At 39.7% G+C, this 12,014-nt stretch overlaps 1 long non-coding RNA gene across 1 annotated transcript in view; it reads left to right on the top strand.

The window, feature by feature from the left end:
• Positions 1–547: 547 nt before the first annotated feature.
• Positions 548–12,014, top strand: part of LOC130835762 (uncharacterized) — a 103,981-nt gene continuing 92,514 nt past the window's right edge. Inside the window, exons 1-2 of the long non-coding RNA XR_009049026.1 lie at positions 548–618; positions 2,574–2,619. This is a non-coding gene — a long non-coding RNA (uncharacterized LOC130835762). The remainder of the gene's footprint in view (positions 619–2,573; positions 2,620–12,014) is intronic.

Here is a 12,014-nt window from a genome sequence, read left to right as displayed (position 1 = left end):
GTATAGGGATGCAAGATATGAAAACTGTTATTCACTAAAAATATTGTGAATAGAGTTGAGTCTAATCCCCAAAATTATTTTGATATATACAAAAGGGCAAGGAGAGAGAAAAATTTTTATATTAATGAGTTAAATTATGTATTCTTTTCAAATTTAAGTTTAAAATCAATTGCAATAAATTATTACCATGAAAATAAATGTTTGCATGTATGATTGACATGTATACTTGTATGTGCAATATCTTATAAAATAAAATATGTATGCTCCCTGAGATATAGTTTTATAAATTGTGCGGTGTTGCCTGTTTACTGATAGTAAATGAACCAAATTCGAAAGTTCTTAAGTCCATGAATGTTGAACTGAAGGGGAGAAAGGTGTTCACATACCTAAAAAGAAAATGGTTATTTGTGTGTTTGTTATTCACCAAATAAAATTTCAAAATCAGGGAGATTTGGTTTTCAATTTTGGTTTTTCGGGGCTCAGTATTCTTGGCCAGCAGCCTTGCCATCCAGGGAGGGGCCCAACAACGCGCCCTGCACGAAGGGAAGGCAGCAAAGCACGGCTGTTAGTAACCAGCCTTCACACCACTTGCCCGAATCTGGTTGAGCTTTTCACCAAGTAAGTTTTCTTGCCATTTTCTTACGTACTGAAATGACAGTTCCGTTGTAATGTCCACAGATCTTATGTTTGAGTTGATAGAATGTTATCGGTTTGTTCTTGTACACTTTGACCTAAAAGTGGAAAAATACCAAGATTTAGGAAAGACAGTAGTCTGTGTGAGTAAACAGTGAAAGAAAAATAAATTGGAAGAGAAGTTAGAAGTTCTATGCACTTTATATTGCCAACTCCATTGTGAGCACCCGGAGAACAGTGCGCCTAGATGAGTGGAGTCTGTGCGGGCTCTGTATTTGCCTTGTGCCCGAGGAGCACCCTTGATCACAAATATATCTAATCAGAAACTGAGACACAGCCACTCTCTCAGAAAAAGTTTGAGGGTCTGTGTAAAGTCAGTTTCTTTTTTCCCTTAGGTCGTCCTTGTAAATGGTCTTTTTTTCAATTCTAAAACTTTCACTAGGAGGCAGCAATGAGGTTGTTGGGGGAGTTTTTAAAAAATACCATGGCAACACCAGGCTGACTGGCTTTCTTCCTCTTTCCCTCTCTCTTTCTCTTCCGTAAAAGAGGGGAGAATATGTGAATTCCCACAGAAGACAAGGGATCAGGGTGAACTAATCATTTTCCTCCATCCATCCCATCTCTGCTCTCTTACTGGATTTTCACCCAGATGGCTCCTTGTCACATTTTTCTAGAACCGTGGAGGTGAAACAACAGCAAAGAAAGCAAATCAGTGGGTTACTGAGAGGTGACTACGTGGAAGTGATAGGGTGGGAAAGGTGATGCCTTCAAAGTGCAGAGGCAAAGTTGTGGTACCTGGAATCTTGGGAGCAGACAACTGGACGTAGAGAACTTCTGGCTTCTGGTCTTAAGCAAGTGCAAGGAAAGAATGCATAAGCTTTCAAACCTGCATAGAAAAGTAATACAGCTTGTTTGTCCTGTTAAGGAGGAAATGAGCAAACTGACAAAAGCCAATCTCAGGCTTTTGTCACAGTTCCCTAATCATACTCCTCTAGTTCTCTAATTGTACTCCTATCAGCCCCACCCCCATTAGCCCCCATAAGGGGGGAAAGATCCCAAACACATAGTCTACGTAAAGCCTGAGAGATGAGGAATTGTCAGACAGTCGTGGTTAGAGTGAATGGCTGCAAGAGTGGCCCTTGAAGGTTACTGCTAAATTTTCATCCTTTTGAGATTTCTGTCCCTTTATTCTCACTGCTCCTGCCATACTGGGAAGCTGGGACTATGCAGATCAATTATGAGAACGCCTTTCTTCACTCCTCCTTAGCAGTACTCACTCAGGCCGGCATTACCTAGATGACAGAGCGAGAAATACAAAACAAAAAACAGCTCCCTTTCATCTCATTTCTCCCTCCACCCCCCCCAAAAAAAAACACCTAAGGGAAAAAAGACAACACAAATAACCCAAGACAGACAACTTTACAAAGTACTGATTTCAGATCCTGAGAATCCTATGAAAGCACTGGAGGGATTGACTTTTCTCTAGGATAATTGCTTTTTTTAAGTGGGAGAGAGCTAGCCGTGAACAAAACCATAAATGAATAAGGAGGGTTGGACAGTCAGCATATCATGGTGCCCATGTAATGAAAAATCCTTCCAACCTGCAGTTTTCCAATGAGGAGACTGGGTTCTGATGTGGTGGGGTTGCTTGTAAATTTTACCACCGTGCATGCTCTGATTGATTTTGAGGAAGAGGAGTACCACTTAAGTATCCCAACAGCGTGTTGGATAGGCCATGTTTCTGGTTTTACAAAGTCCCTCTGTTTGGCTGTCCTTCCTTCCAGCTTCCAAATCGCCCTGACCTGTGTGTTATTCCCTCCCAGGTTCAGTTTCCTATCTAAGGATAAGTCTGCTTTGTTGAGCAGTTTGATTATAACTATCATTTATCGAGCTCCTAAGATACCATCCCTTTTACATACACTATCTTATTTAATTTTTAGGAAAACTCTATGTGCAATTGGGGAACCCGAGCCTTAGAGGTGATGAGTAAGTACCTCACCCAAAGTCACACAACTGAAAGTGGAAGAAATGGGATTTGAACTAAGCCTATACACTTCACTACCACCTCTCTGAGTCCCAGTTGAAGGCTCAGCTCTTTTCTGGCTCCTTCTCAATTCCACCTACTTCCTCAAGCCTTCTGTGACTCACTCAGTGCCGCACTCCCTCTGTGAGGGAGTGCCCAAAGGTAATCTCTTCAGTAACTCGTTCCAAGCCCACAACAACAGCACCCCAACGTCCAGCCCTCATGCCCAGCAGCTAGGCTCTCCCTGGCTCCTGTGGTTGTCAGCATAGGCTTGGTCTCAGCTGTAACTCACTATCCCTCACTCCCCAGCTTCCCACTGCAAATATTGAACAATTGCCAGCGCCAAACAGAACCCAGTCTCTACCTTTTTCCTGATAGCCAAGGGCTGCTAAAAGGGAACCTTATAACAATGATATCTAATCTCAGTCTGTATGTTCCCCCAACCGTAGTTGTGCAACCCACACTCTTTCCTTCCCTCTTTCCTTCCCTCCATCATCCCTCTACCTTTCTTTTGTCAAATCCAAGTACACAAAATTGGTTTAATCACAATGCCTGGTTCGTTCTTTCTTCTTTCCTTCCTTCCGTCCTTTTTTCTTTCTTTCCTTTTCTTTCTTTCTTTCTTTCTTTCTTTCTTTCTTTCTTTCTTTCTTTCTTTCTTCCTTCCTTCCTTCCTTCCTTCCTTCCTTCCTTCCTTCCTTCCTTCCTTTCTTTCTTTCTTTCTTTCTTTCTTTCTTTCTTTCTTTCTTTTTTCTCTTTCTTTCTCTTTCATCATGTAATAAATACCTATGAATCTACCATCCAATATAAAATCTGCTGGTAAACATATATTAAACCAAATCATCTCCCCAGTAAACTCTACACTTGCCTTCCCTGACCCAATGTAACCATTTTCATTCCCTTGCTTTGTTTTTTTAAAAATTTATTTTATTTTTGGCTGCATTGGGTCTTCAGTTGCTGCGCGTGGGCTTTCTCTAGTTGCGGAGAGCAGGGGCTACTCTTTGTTGCAGTGTGCAGGCTTCTCATTGTGGTGGCTTATTGCTGCTCGGCATGTGGGATCTTCCCGGACCAGGGATCGAACCCATGTCCCCTGGATGGGCAGGTGGATTCTTAACCACTGCAGCACCAGGGAAGCCCCATCCCTTGATTTTTAAATGTAGCTATATAGCTTTTCTCATCTATGTGTATCCTTTAAAAGTATGTTTTTCTTTTTGTTTTAACTTTAAATGTTATTATAAGTTAAAACTTTTGTATATAATCTTTACTGATTAACTTTTTTCATTTAATTGTGTCGTTTGGGCTCAATGTTATTGCATGTCACTGAGTTTATTCTTCTGCCATCTAATATTTAATTGTGCAAATATACCACAGCTTATACTCTCCTGTTGATGAGCATGTGGGTTGTTTCCAGTTTTTCCATGTGTACTGGCTGCTATAGGCATTCTTGTTCATGTCTACTGTTGTATATGTGCGTGGTATTTTACAAGCAAAAGACTGTAAAAGTGGGAAACTCACCTAGTACTGTACCCTTTTTTCCAAGTGTGTCCTCTTGTGTTTCTGTTTGCTTCTGATTTTTCTGCAAGAATTCAGAGAGTTGTTTTTAAATATTTTGTCTAAAGTTTATGGTTATTATCTAAGGGCGGGTTAGTCTTATAGGAGCTATTTCTCCATTTCCAGAATCCATCTGAAACTGTTTTTTTGTGTAAAGTATAAGGCTTGATTTCTTCGCATATGGACACTCAATTTTCCAGAACCATTCATTGTAAAGACTGCCTTTTTATACTGCTCACTAGTGCTACCTTTGCCATATGATGTGAATTAGTTTCTGAGCTCTCTATTTTGCTTCATATTTTTCAATTTTTCTATTTTTGCACTAATATTGCACTACCCTAATTCTGGCAGAGAAAGTGCTTGTATTTTCTTCTTGTTCAAAAGTATCATGGCTATTCTTGGCCTTTGCATTTCCATATAAATTTTAAAACAGTTTGTCAGGTTCCAAATATTCTTTAAAAACCAACTATTTTTAATCTTTTATTTTAAAAAATTTTAAATTGAGAATTGACATGTAGCATTACATTAGTTTCAGGTGAAAACATAATGATTTGATATTTGTATATATTGTGAAATGATCACCACAAGTCTAGTTAACATTCATCACAATATATAGGTATAAAATTTTTTTTCTTGTGATGAGAACTTTTAAGATTTACTAAAACCCAAATGTTTTCTAAAAAGCCTTTTAATTAAGATTGTCATGAATCTCTAGGTTGATTTATGGAGAACTAACATCTTTACAATTTTAGCACTTCTAACCCATGAGCGTATTAGTATCCTTTGTTTAATTTTGTTGTTCTTTAATTTCTTTGAGTAATGTCTTATGGTTTTCTGGTAGAATTATTACTCTTCTATTATTCCTAGGTTTTAAAAATTGTTTTCGATATTATATAAATAGTGTGCTTTTAAGATAACATATTTTTTCAAACCTTTAAAAATTTTATTATATTGTAAAGTTCCTACAATTCTCATATGAGTTTTATATTTCCGACTAGACTATAAGTGCCTTGAAGGCAGAGGATAAATATTTCTTTTTTATTCTATTCTCAATTTTCCCATTACCTCACATCGTTTAGTATACTGTGAATTGTTTTTTTATATAAATTTATTTATTTATTTATTCATTTTTTGCTGCGTTGAGTCTTCATTGCTGCACACAGGCTTTCTCTGGTTGCCACGAACGGGGGCTACTCTTCCTTGCTTTGCACAGTCTTCTCACTGCGGTGGCTTCTCTTGTTGCAAAGCATGGGTTCTAGGCATGAGGGCTTCGGTATTTGTGGCTCGCGGGCTCTAGAGCACAGGCTCAGTAGTTGTGGCCCACGGGCTTAGTTGCTCTGCAGCATGTGCGATCTTCTGGACCAGGGCTTGAACCTGTGTCCCCTGCATTGGCAGGCAGATTTGTAACTGCACCACCAGGGAGGTCCCTGCTGGTGTTGGAGGGTTGCCTGCAGAGGTGGGGGGCAACTGTGGTTCACCGCAGGGTCAGGGACACAGGCAGCAGGGGTTCCGGGAAGTGCGCATTGGTGTGAGCCCTCCTGGAGTCCACTGTTAGCCCCACCAAAGAGCCTGCAAGCTCCAGTGCTCTAAGATAATATATTTTCAAAAGATAATGTCTTATAAATGATTTTCTTTTTTTAAAAAATAATTTCATTTTCAAACTGTTGCTGGTATATAGAAATATAATTGATTTTTGTATATTGACTTTGCAAGTGGCAACCTTGTGAAAGAAACCCTTTTTAATTCAGTTAGTTTACTTGTAGTTTATTTTAGATTTTATGCATGCAAAATCATATCATCTGTGAATATTGAGAGTTTTCTTCCTTCCTTTCCAATTCTTATAGATTTTATTTCTTTTTCTTACCTTTCTGCACTGTCTGGACTCTTTGGTTTATTGTTGAACAAGAAGTCATGATAGTGGGTGCTCTTATCTTTTACCTGACAGATGTATGTTATAGTGGGAGGGAGGGTCTCCAAAGTCTTTTCAGGGCTCGGGGCTTTTAATGATCTAGTTTCATGCTGGTCACACTGCCACCCAATCACACACAACTACACATTTTCCTGGAATTCTACTTGGTTATGCTTTTCTTGGTTCGGACAGTTACTTGACCAACTAAACCATCCAGTCATTCTCTACAACAAGACCTCCACGTGCTTGGGTCCATGAACCCTGCATACTAGAGGAATAACTCCATTGGTATAAATTTCTCCATCCTCCATTCCTTCAACAGACCAGCAGAGGTTTTTGCCAAATATGGTTGCTTACCACCTGCCCGGTTGCCATGCTAGACGATTTGTTCCAACCTGTTTTTATGCCACTGAACTACTTTGCATTCCTTGCAATTAGGATCTACAGCCTCTGTACCTGCACCATTAGGGGCTGAGTTGTGGGGCCAATTTCCCCTAGTTTCTTGCACCACCCATGGGGAGGGTGACTGTTGGTCCAGCCTTAGTGCTCAGTGTGTCGAGGACAGGCCAAGCCCCCATCACTCCGCGAGGTCCGTGCCTACTTGAGGACGTTTGCTTTACTCAGAAGCGTAATGTTCCCTTTCTCTAGAGGCAGGATAAAATAACCCAGGAGCAAGCAAATGCCATAATTCCATCTTATTTGTGTGATTTGAATGTGGTAAGAGGGCACAAGGTAGGAATCAGAAGCATGAAGGGATGGTGGTTTGTCTGATAGCAATCGGCATCTAATCACTGCAGCTGCCTGAGAAGTTGACGCATGACCTCAGCGGACTTATCGCCCCCCTGGTATTTGTAGAGCCGAATTGTATTTTAATGCTTTGTTTGTGCACTAAAGTGTTTCTATACACTAACTTCCTAGTTGACGTGTCCTTTTGTTCACTATCAGCCTCCAATTTCACATTCCTGGCCGTTGTCAGGAGTGGCCAGACGCTACGGTCACGGGCATGCCTGCAGAGCCGCTTTTCAATGCACTTTGAAAACAGTATTTGACGTTTATGCATCTACATTGTCCGCTAGCAAATACATCCATTGCTGTCAAACAAAGCCCTGTGTTTGATAACATTTGTCTTTGTTTATTTACTTGAGGCAAAAGGGGGCTTTCATTGTGTTACAGGGCTTGCTTTTTAATAAAACTCTGCCTCTATTATTGGGGCATATGGGAGTGAGTTAAGAGGCTGGCAATAACCTGACAGGAAAATATTATCTGATTGATTCATTAATAATAATTTGAAGTTGCTTTTTCTATAAACACACCTCTAAGAGGCCGATTGACTACACCCAGCTTTATGCTTCTCCATACCAGCTATTCTAGTGTCAGTACTTTTTGGTTGCAACTATTAACTCATTATGTGTTTCCTTACCTAACTTTAAACATCCTAAGGGCAAAGGCCGTATCTTATATGATCCCTGAGTACCTCGAGAGGCTCCTGGCATTGAATAGGTGCTCAGCAAATTGTTGAATGAACGAATCAGCCACATGCTCTGTCTGTGTGTGCACAGCCAAGGAGAGGTTGAGGATTTAACTGCATGATTCAGGTACAGGACTGTTAAGCTCATCTTAATTAATTATTTAATTAATTAATCTTAATGAAGTCTAGAGTAGTGCTGGAAGTGAGATGACTTAAGTAGTGTTTTTGACAGCCCTAGTGAAACTCCCACATGCTTACCCACTATCATCAGGATAGAGCAAATATGATCTACTCTGTCCCACCCCCGAATAATCTGGTCATTATTTAAGTCCTTAATCTTAAATTGCTATTGAGGACATGTCTGTAACAAAGGCAACAGCTTTTAAATTTTGTCTATAGAAGTTGTTTCACCTCTGTTTTTTAAAGTTCTTTGACTATAAAATGAAAATTTACAGTTGAATTAAATCCACATACACTTTTATATTTTTATAAAATGACTAGACTACTTAAAGTTCTGGTGACTGTATTTTGATGTAATACATGGATTTGCTAAAGAAAAAAAAGAAGTTTAGTACATTTGGATCTGGGGCAGTGAATCCTCAGGGACCTCTCAAGCATGTCAGACTCTGAGAAGGTGTGCCAAGAGTAGCCCCTTTCCAAAACCACATTTGAGTCACAAAACAAGGGTTTGGGAAGAGGGCAGGTGAATGGTGACTTAAAGCTTTTGTTCTGAACTTCTGCTGTGGACTGAATTGAGCTGTATCCTCCCCAACTTCATATGTTGAACCCCCAACCACCAGAATGGCTGTATTTGGAGATGGGGCCTCTAAGGAAGTAATTAAAATTAAATAAATTCATAAAGGTGGGGCCCTGATCCCATAGGGTTAGTGTCCTTGTAAAAGTGACATCTGCAGCTTACTCTCTCTCTCTGAGTGCACGTGGAAGAAAGGCCACGTGAGGATGAAGTGGCTGACTGCAAGCCAGGCAGAGAGAACTCTGATGGAACTTTGATCTTAGATTTCCCAGCCTCCAGAACTGTGAAGGAAAAAAATTCTGTGTTGAAGCCACCCAGTCTGAAGTATTTTGTTATGGCAACCTGAGCCAACTTAGGTCCTATGTATATATACACTTCTGTAGTGTTTGATATTTTACATCAAAAATTTATTTTTGTATTATTTTTGTTGCACACACACAAAATAAATGAAACTCCCACCCACTGACAACATCACCTCACCCCAGAAATTAAGGTTTTCATTCCAGGGTAGATAATGTCCTTCATTATCCTCCGATCACTGGTTCCATTTATAAGTACAGAAGAGTTTAGTGACATAAACTGTGAGAATTTGTAATGTTTTTGATCTTTTTACTTAGATAAGTAGAGCTCTGGGATTCTGAGCTGGGACTGAGGGGCTCTGTCTAGGAGTACAAGGCAGAGTCTCTGAGGCAGGACTATGTTTGGGTGACTCTGCAAAGCTTTGGGTAATGATCAGAGGGGCAAAATCTGTTCGTGTGGTGGTGGGTGAAGAAAGCTACTATGAGCATCCACACTGCACTGCGTTCAAGAATTCTTGCAATTAAGTCTACATGGAGTTGGGATGACAGGCTGAGGAGTAAGTACGTGAATCTTTAATTTTGTGTTACCATAGAAACTTAACTGACTGCTTCCAGTAACCTGTGTTCAATGGCTACAGACTTTATGATAGATTAAAGACTGAGGCAAATTCTTTGTTACTCCTTCATCAAGAAGTGAAGTCTGATAACTTACCCTGTGAACCTAGGCTTACCCTAGCAACTTGATTGGTCAATAGGACACAGCAAAAGTGTCATTCTGGGACTTCTGAGTCTTGGTTGTAAGAAGCCTTGTAGCTTCCACTGGGGTTACTTGGTCTCTGGGAGCCTTGAGATGCCATGTGAAAATTCCCACTGCTCTGAAATCTCCTATTTAGAGATGTTCTGTGATAGTCAGTACCTGTTGATTCAAACCTTCTGGCTGTGCCTGCCGAGGTGCCAGATACAAGAGTAATGCTGCCTTAGATCCTCCAGAGCAGCTCACGCACCAGCAGAATACTACCAAGCAACTTTTGCCATGCCATGTGAGGCAGAAGAATCACCCAGCTGAGCCCTGTCCAAATATCTGACCTATGATATCATGAGATATAATAAAATGCTTTGATTAAGCCACTAAGCCTTGGGATAGCTTATATGCAGCAATAGATAACTGGGGCAGCCTTCATCTGGACATCAAAGTCCAGAGGTATATAATTAACTAAACAAACCAATTTACTACTTTACAAGTTGATTCTGTGGAAGATTTCTTAGTTCCCTTTAGTCCAGAGAAGCCAGATTTAATATATCAATAATAAGCAAAGGAGGAAGCCTGAAGGAGACTTGTTCTTGGTGTGAAGGGACTTGCTCAACAACTGGAGAAATTCTGTAATTGGCAGCTCCTACTCCCACCCTGATGAAATTAAAGACAGTTTTGGGGAAGGAGGGGAAACCTAGGAGCCCCTATGCATAGCCGGGACCTCTCTGTTGTAATCTTTTCTGGTTTCCAGTAATGAATCTTTAATTTTAAATCCTGAAAAAAAATTTGCCTTTTCTCAGTCACTGCCTAGATAAAATTAAGTTTCCTCTTCCAGATTTTCAGGGATTAGCCAGTCAGGCATAAATCCTTTGGTTTCCACAAGGAGAGAGACCAACTTCCTATGATCAATATGTCACTTTTCACTTGTACAATTATAGTTTACAGGAAATCCTTTAAAAAAATCAATACTCCAAATCTAGAGTATTACAATATCTTAATTAAAAAGATGAACACACAGGGCTTCCTAGGTGGCACAGTGGTTGAGAACTCACCTGCCAATGCAGGGGACACAGGTTTGATCCCTGCTCCAGGAAGATCCCACATGCAGTGGAGCAACTAAGCCCATGTGCCACAACTACTGAGCCTGCGCTTTAGAGCCCGTGAGCCACAACTATTGATTCCATGTGCTGCAACTACTGAAGCCCACGCACCTAGAGCCCGTGCTCCGCAGCAAGAGAAGACACGGCAATGAGGAGCCCACGCATCACAACGAAGAGTAGCCACCACTCACCACAACTAAAAAGAAAGAAAGCCCGTGCACAGCAAAAAAGACCCAACACAGCCAATAAAATAAATAAATAAATAAATAAATAAATAAATAAATAAATAAATAAATAGAAAAAAAAGATGAACACAGAATATTGTATATTCCTTGGTAATATTTTTCTAGTGTCAGGAAGATTCTAGAGTCTCTAAAACATAGCTCTACTTTTAGAGGTTATATTCAGGATTACATTTCTTTTTCTTTTCAAGCTCTTAATTTCTAAATTTATTATTTTGCAATATATGAATAAATTCTCTTCATTGGACTGAGAAAATAATATTATTTAATGAGAGCCAATTACACATCTAACAATGATATTGCTTTATTTTGTTTTTTTTAAATAGAAGCAGAAAATATCGCTGGAGGACACAAAAGCTTTACCAAAAAGTCAACATGTAACAATACACTGTAATAATATTTCTTTGGTGGGGTTCCACTCCTTTTGCTTTAGCCGTGATCTTTTGCTTTCATCTCTTTTCGGGGATATTTTGCTTAAGGAAAATATTAGTAATGTCTGCAGAGGTGGATTAATAAATTCCATAGCTGACTGAATTCCTACTCCATCTGATGAATCAGTGGTTTTGTGGTTTCTGACATCAGCAGAGACCATCAATTAAAATACATACTGCAATTAATGAGTTTTAGTTATAAACACTCTGAATAGGACACTATCATAGAGGATAAACAATACATATTTAAAAGGCAGGTGGGAGCAGCACAGTATAAGCAGCACTGAACTGGGAATCCAATGCTTGTGTCTGAGTTCCACGTTGGCTTTGTACTGGTTGCTAGCTTAACTTTTGGAGCCTCCATCTTTTCATCTGTAAAATGAAAATAGTAATACCTGTCTTAGCTAACTCATAAGGTTGCTGTGAGAATTAGAATGAAATGAGGCAATGCAAATAAATAGTAAAGTGTTATTTTTTCAGATAAAATATCTCTTACCTAGCCAAAAGAAGAGTAGAATCAGAGGTGTATCTGGCTGACCTGAGGAAGTAAGGGAAGAAGGCTGGTAAAGGAGAAATCTCTTGAGGTTGAGTCAGCTAGAACGGTTCATGATACTTTCGCCACAGGATGTTTGTTTTTAATTTAAGGCACATTATAAGGCTTGTTTACTCTATCTCCTCCACAATCACTGACTCTCAACACCCTCTCTTTCCATAGCTCCAGAACGCAGTCATCTATCAAAGTGAAATTATCATGTCATTGAGGAGGACTGTTATTTTTTTATAATAACTTTTAAGAAAATTGAAATATGGTTGCTGTACAGTATCATATAAGTGACAGGTATACAATATAGTGATT

This window comes from Hippopotamus amphibius, chromosome 14, assembly GCF_030028045.1.
Source record: "Hippopotamus amphibius kiboko isolate mHipAmp2 chromosome 14, mHipAmp2.hap2, whole genome shotgun sequence".
In the NCBI taxonomy this organism is placed as follows: Eukaryota; Metazoa; Chordata; class Mammalia; order Artiodactyla; family Hippopotamidae; genus Hippopotamus; species Hippopotamus amphibius.
The sequence above is the reverse complement of the archived record's forward strand: the minus strand, read 5'-3'. Positions and strand labels throughout refer to the sequence as shown.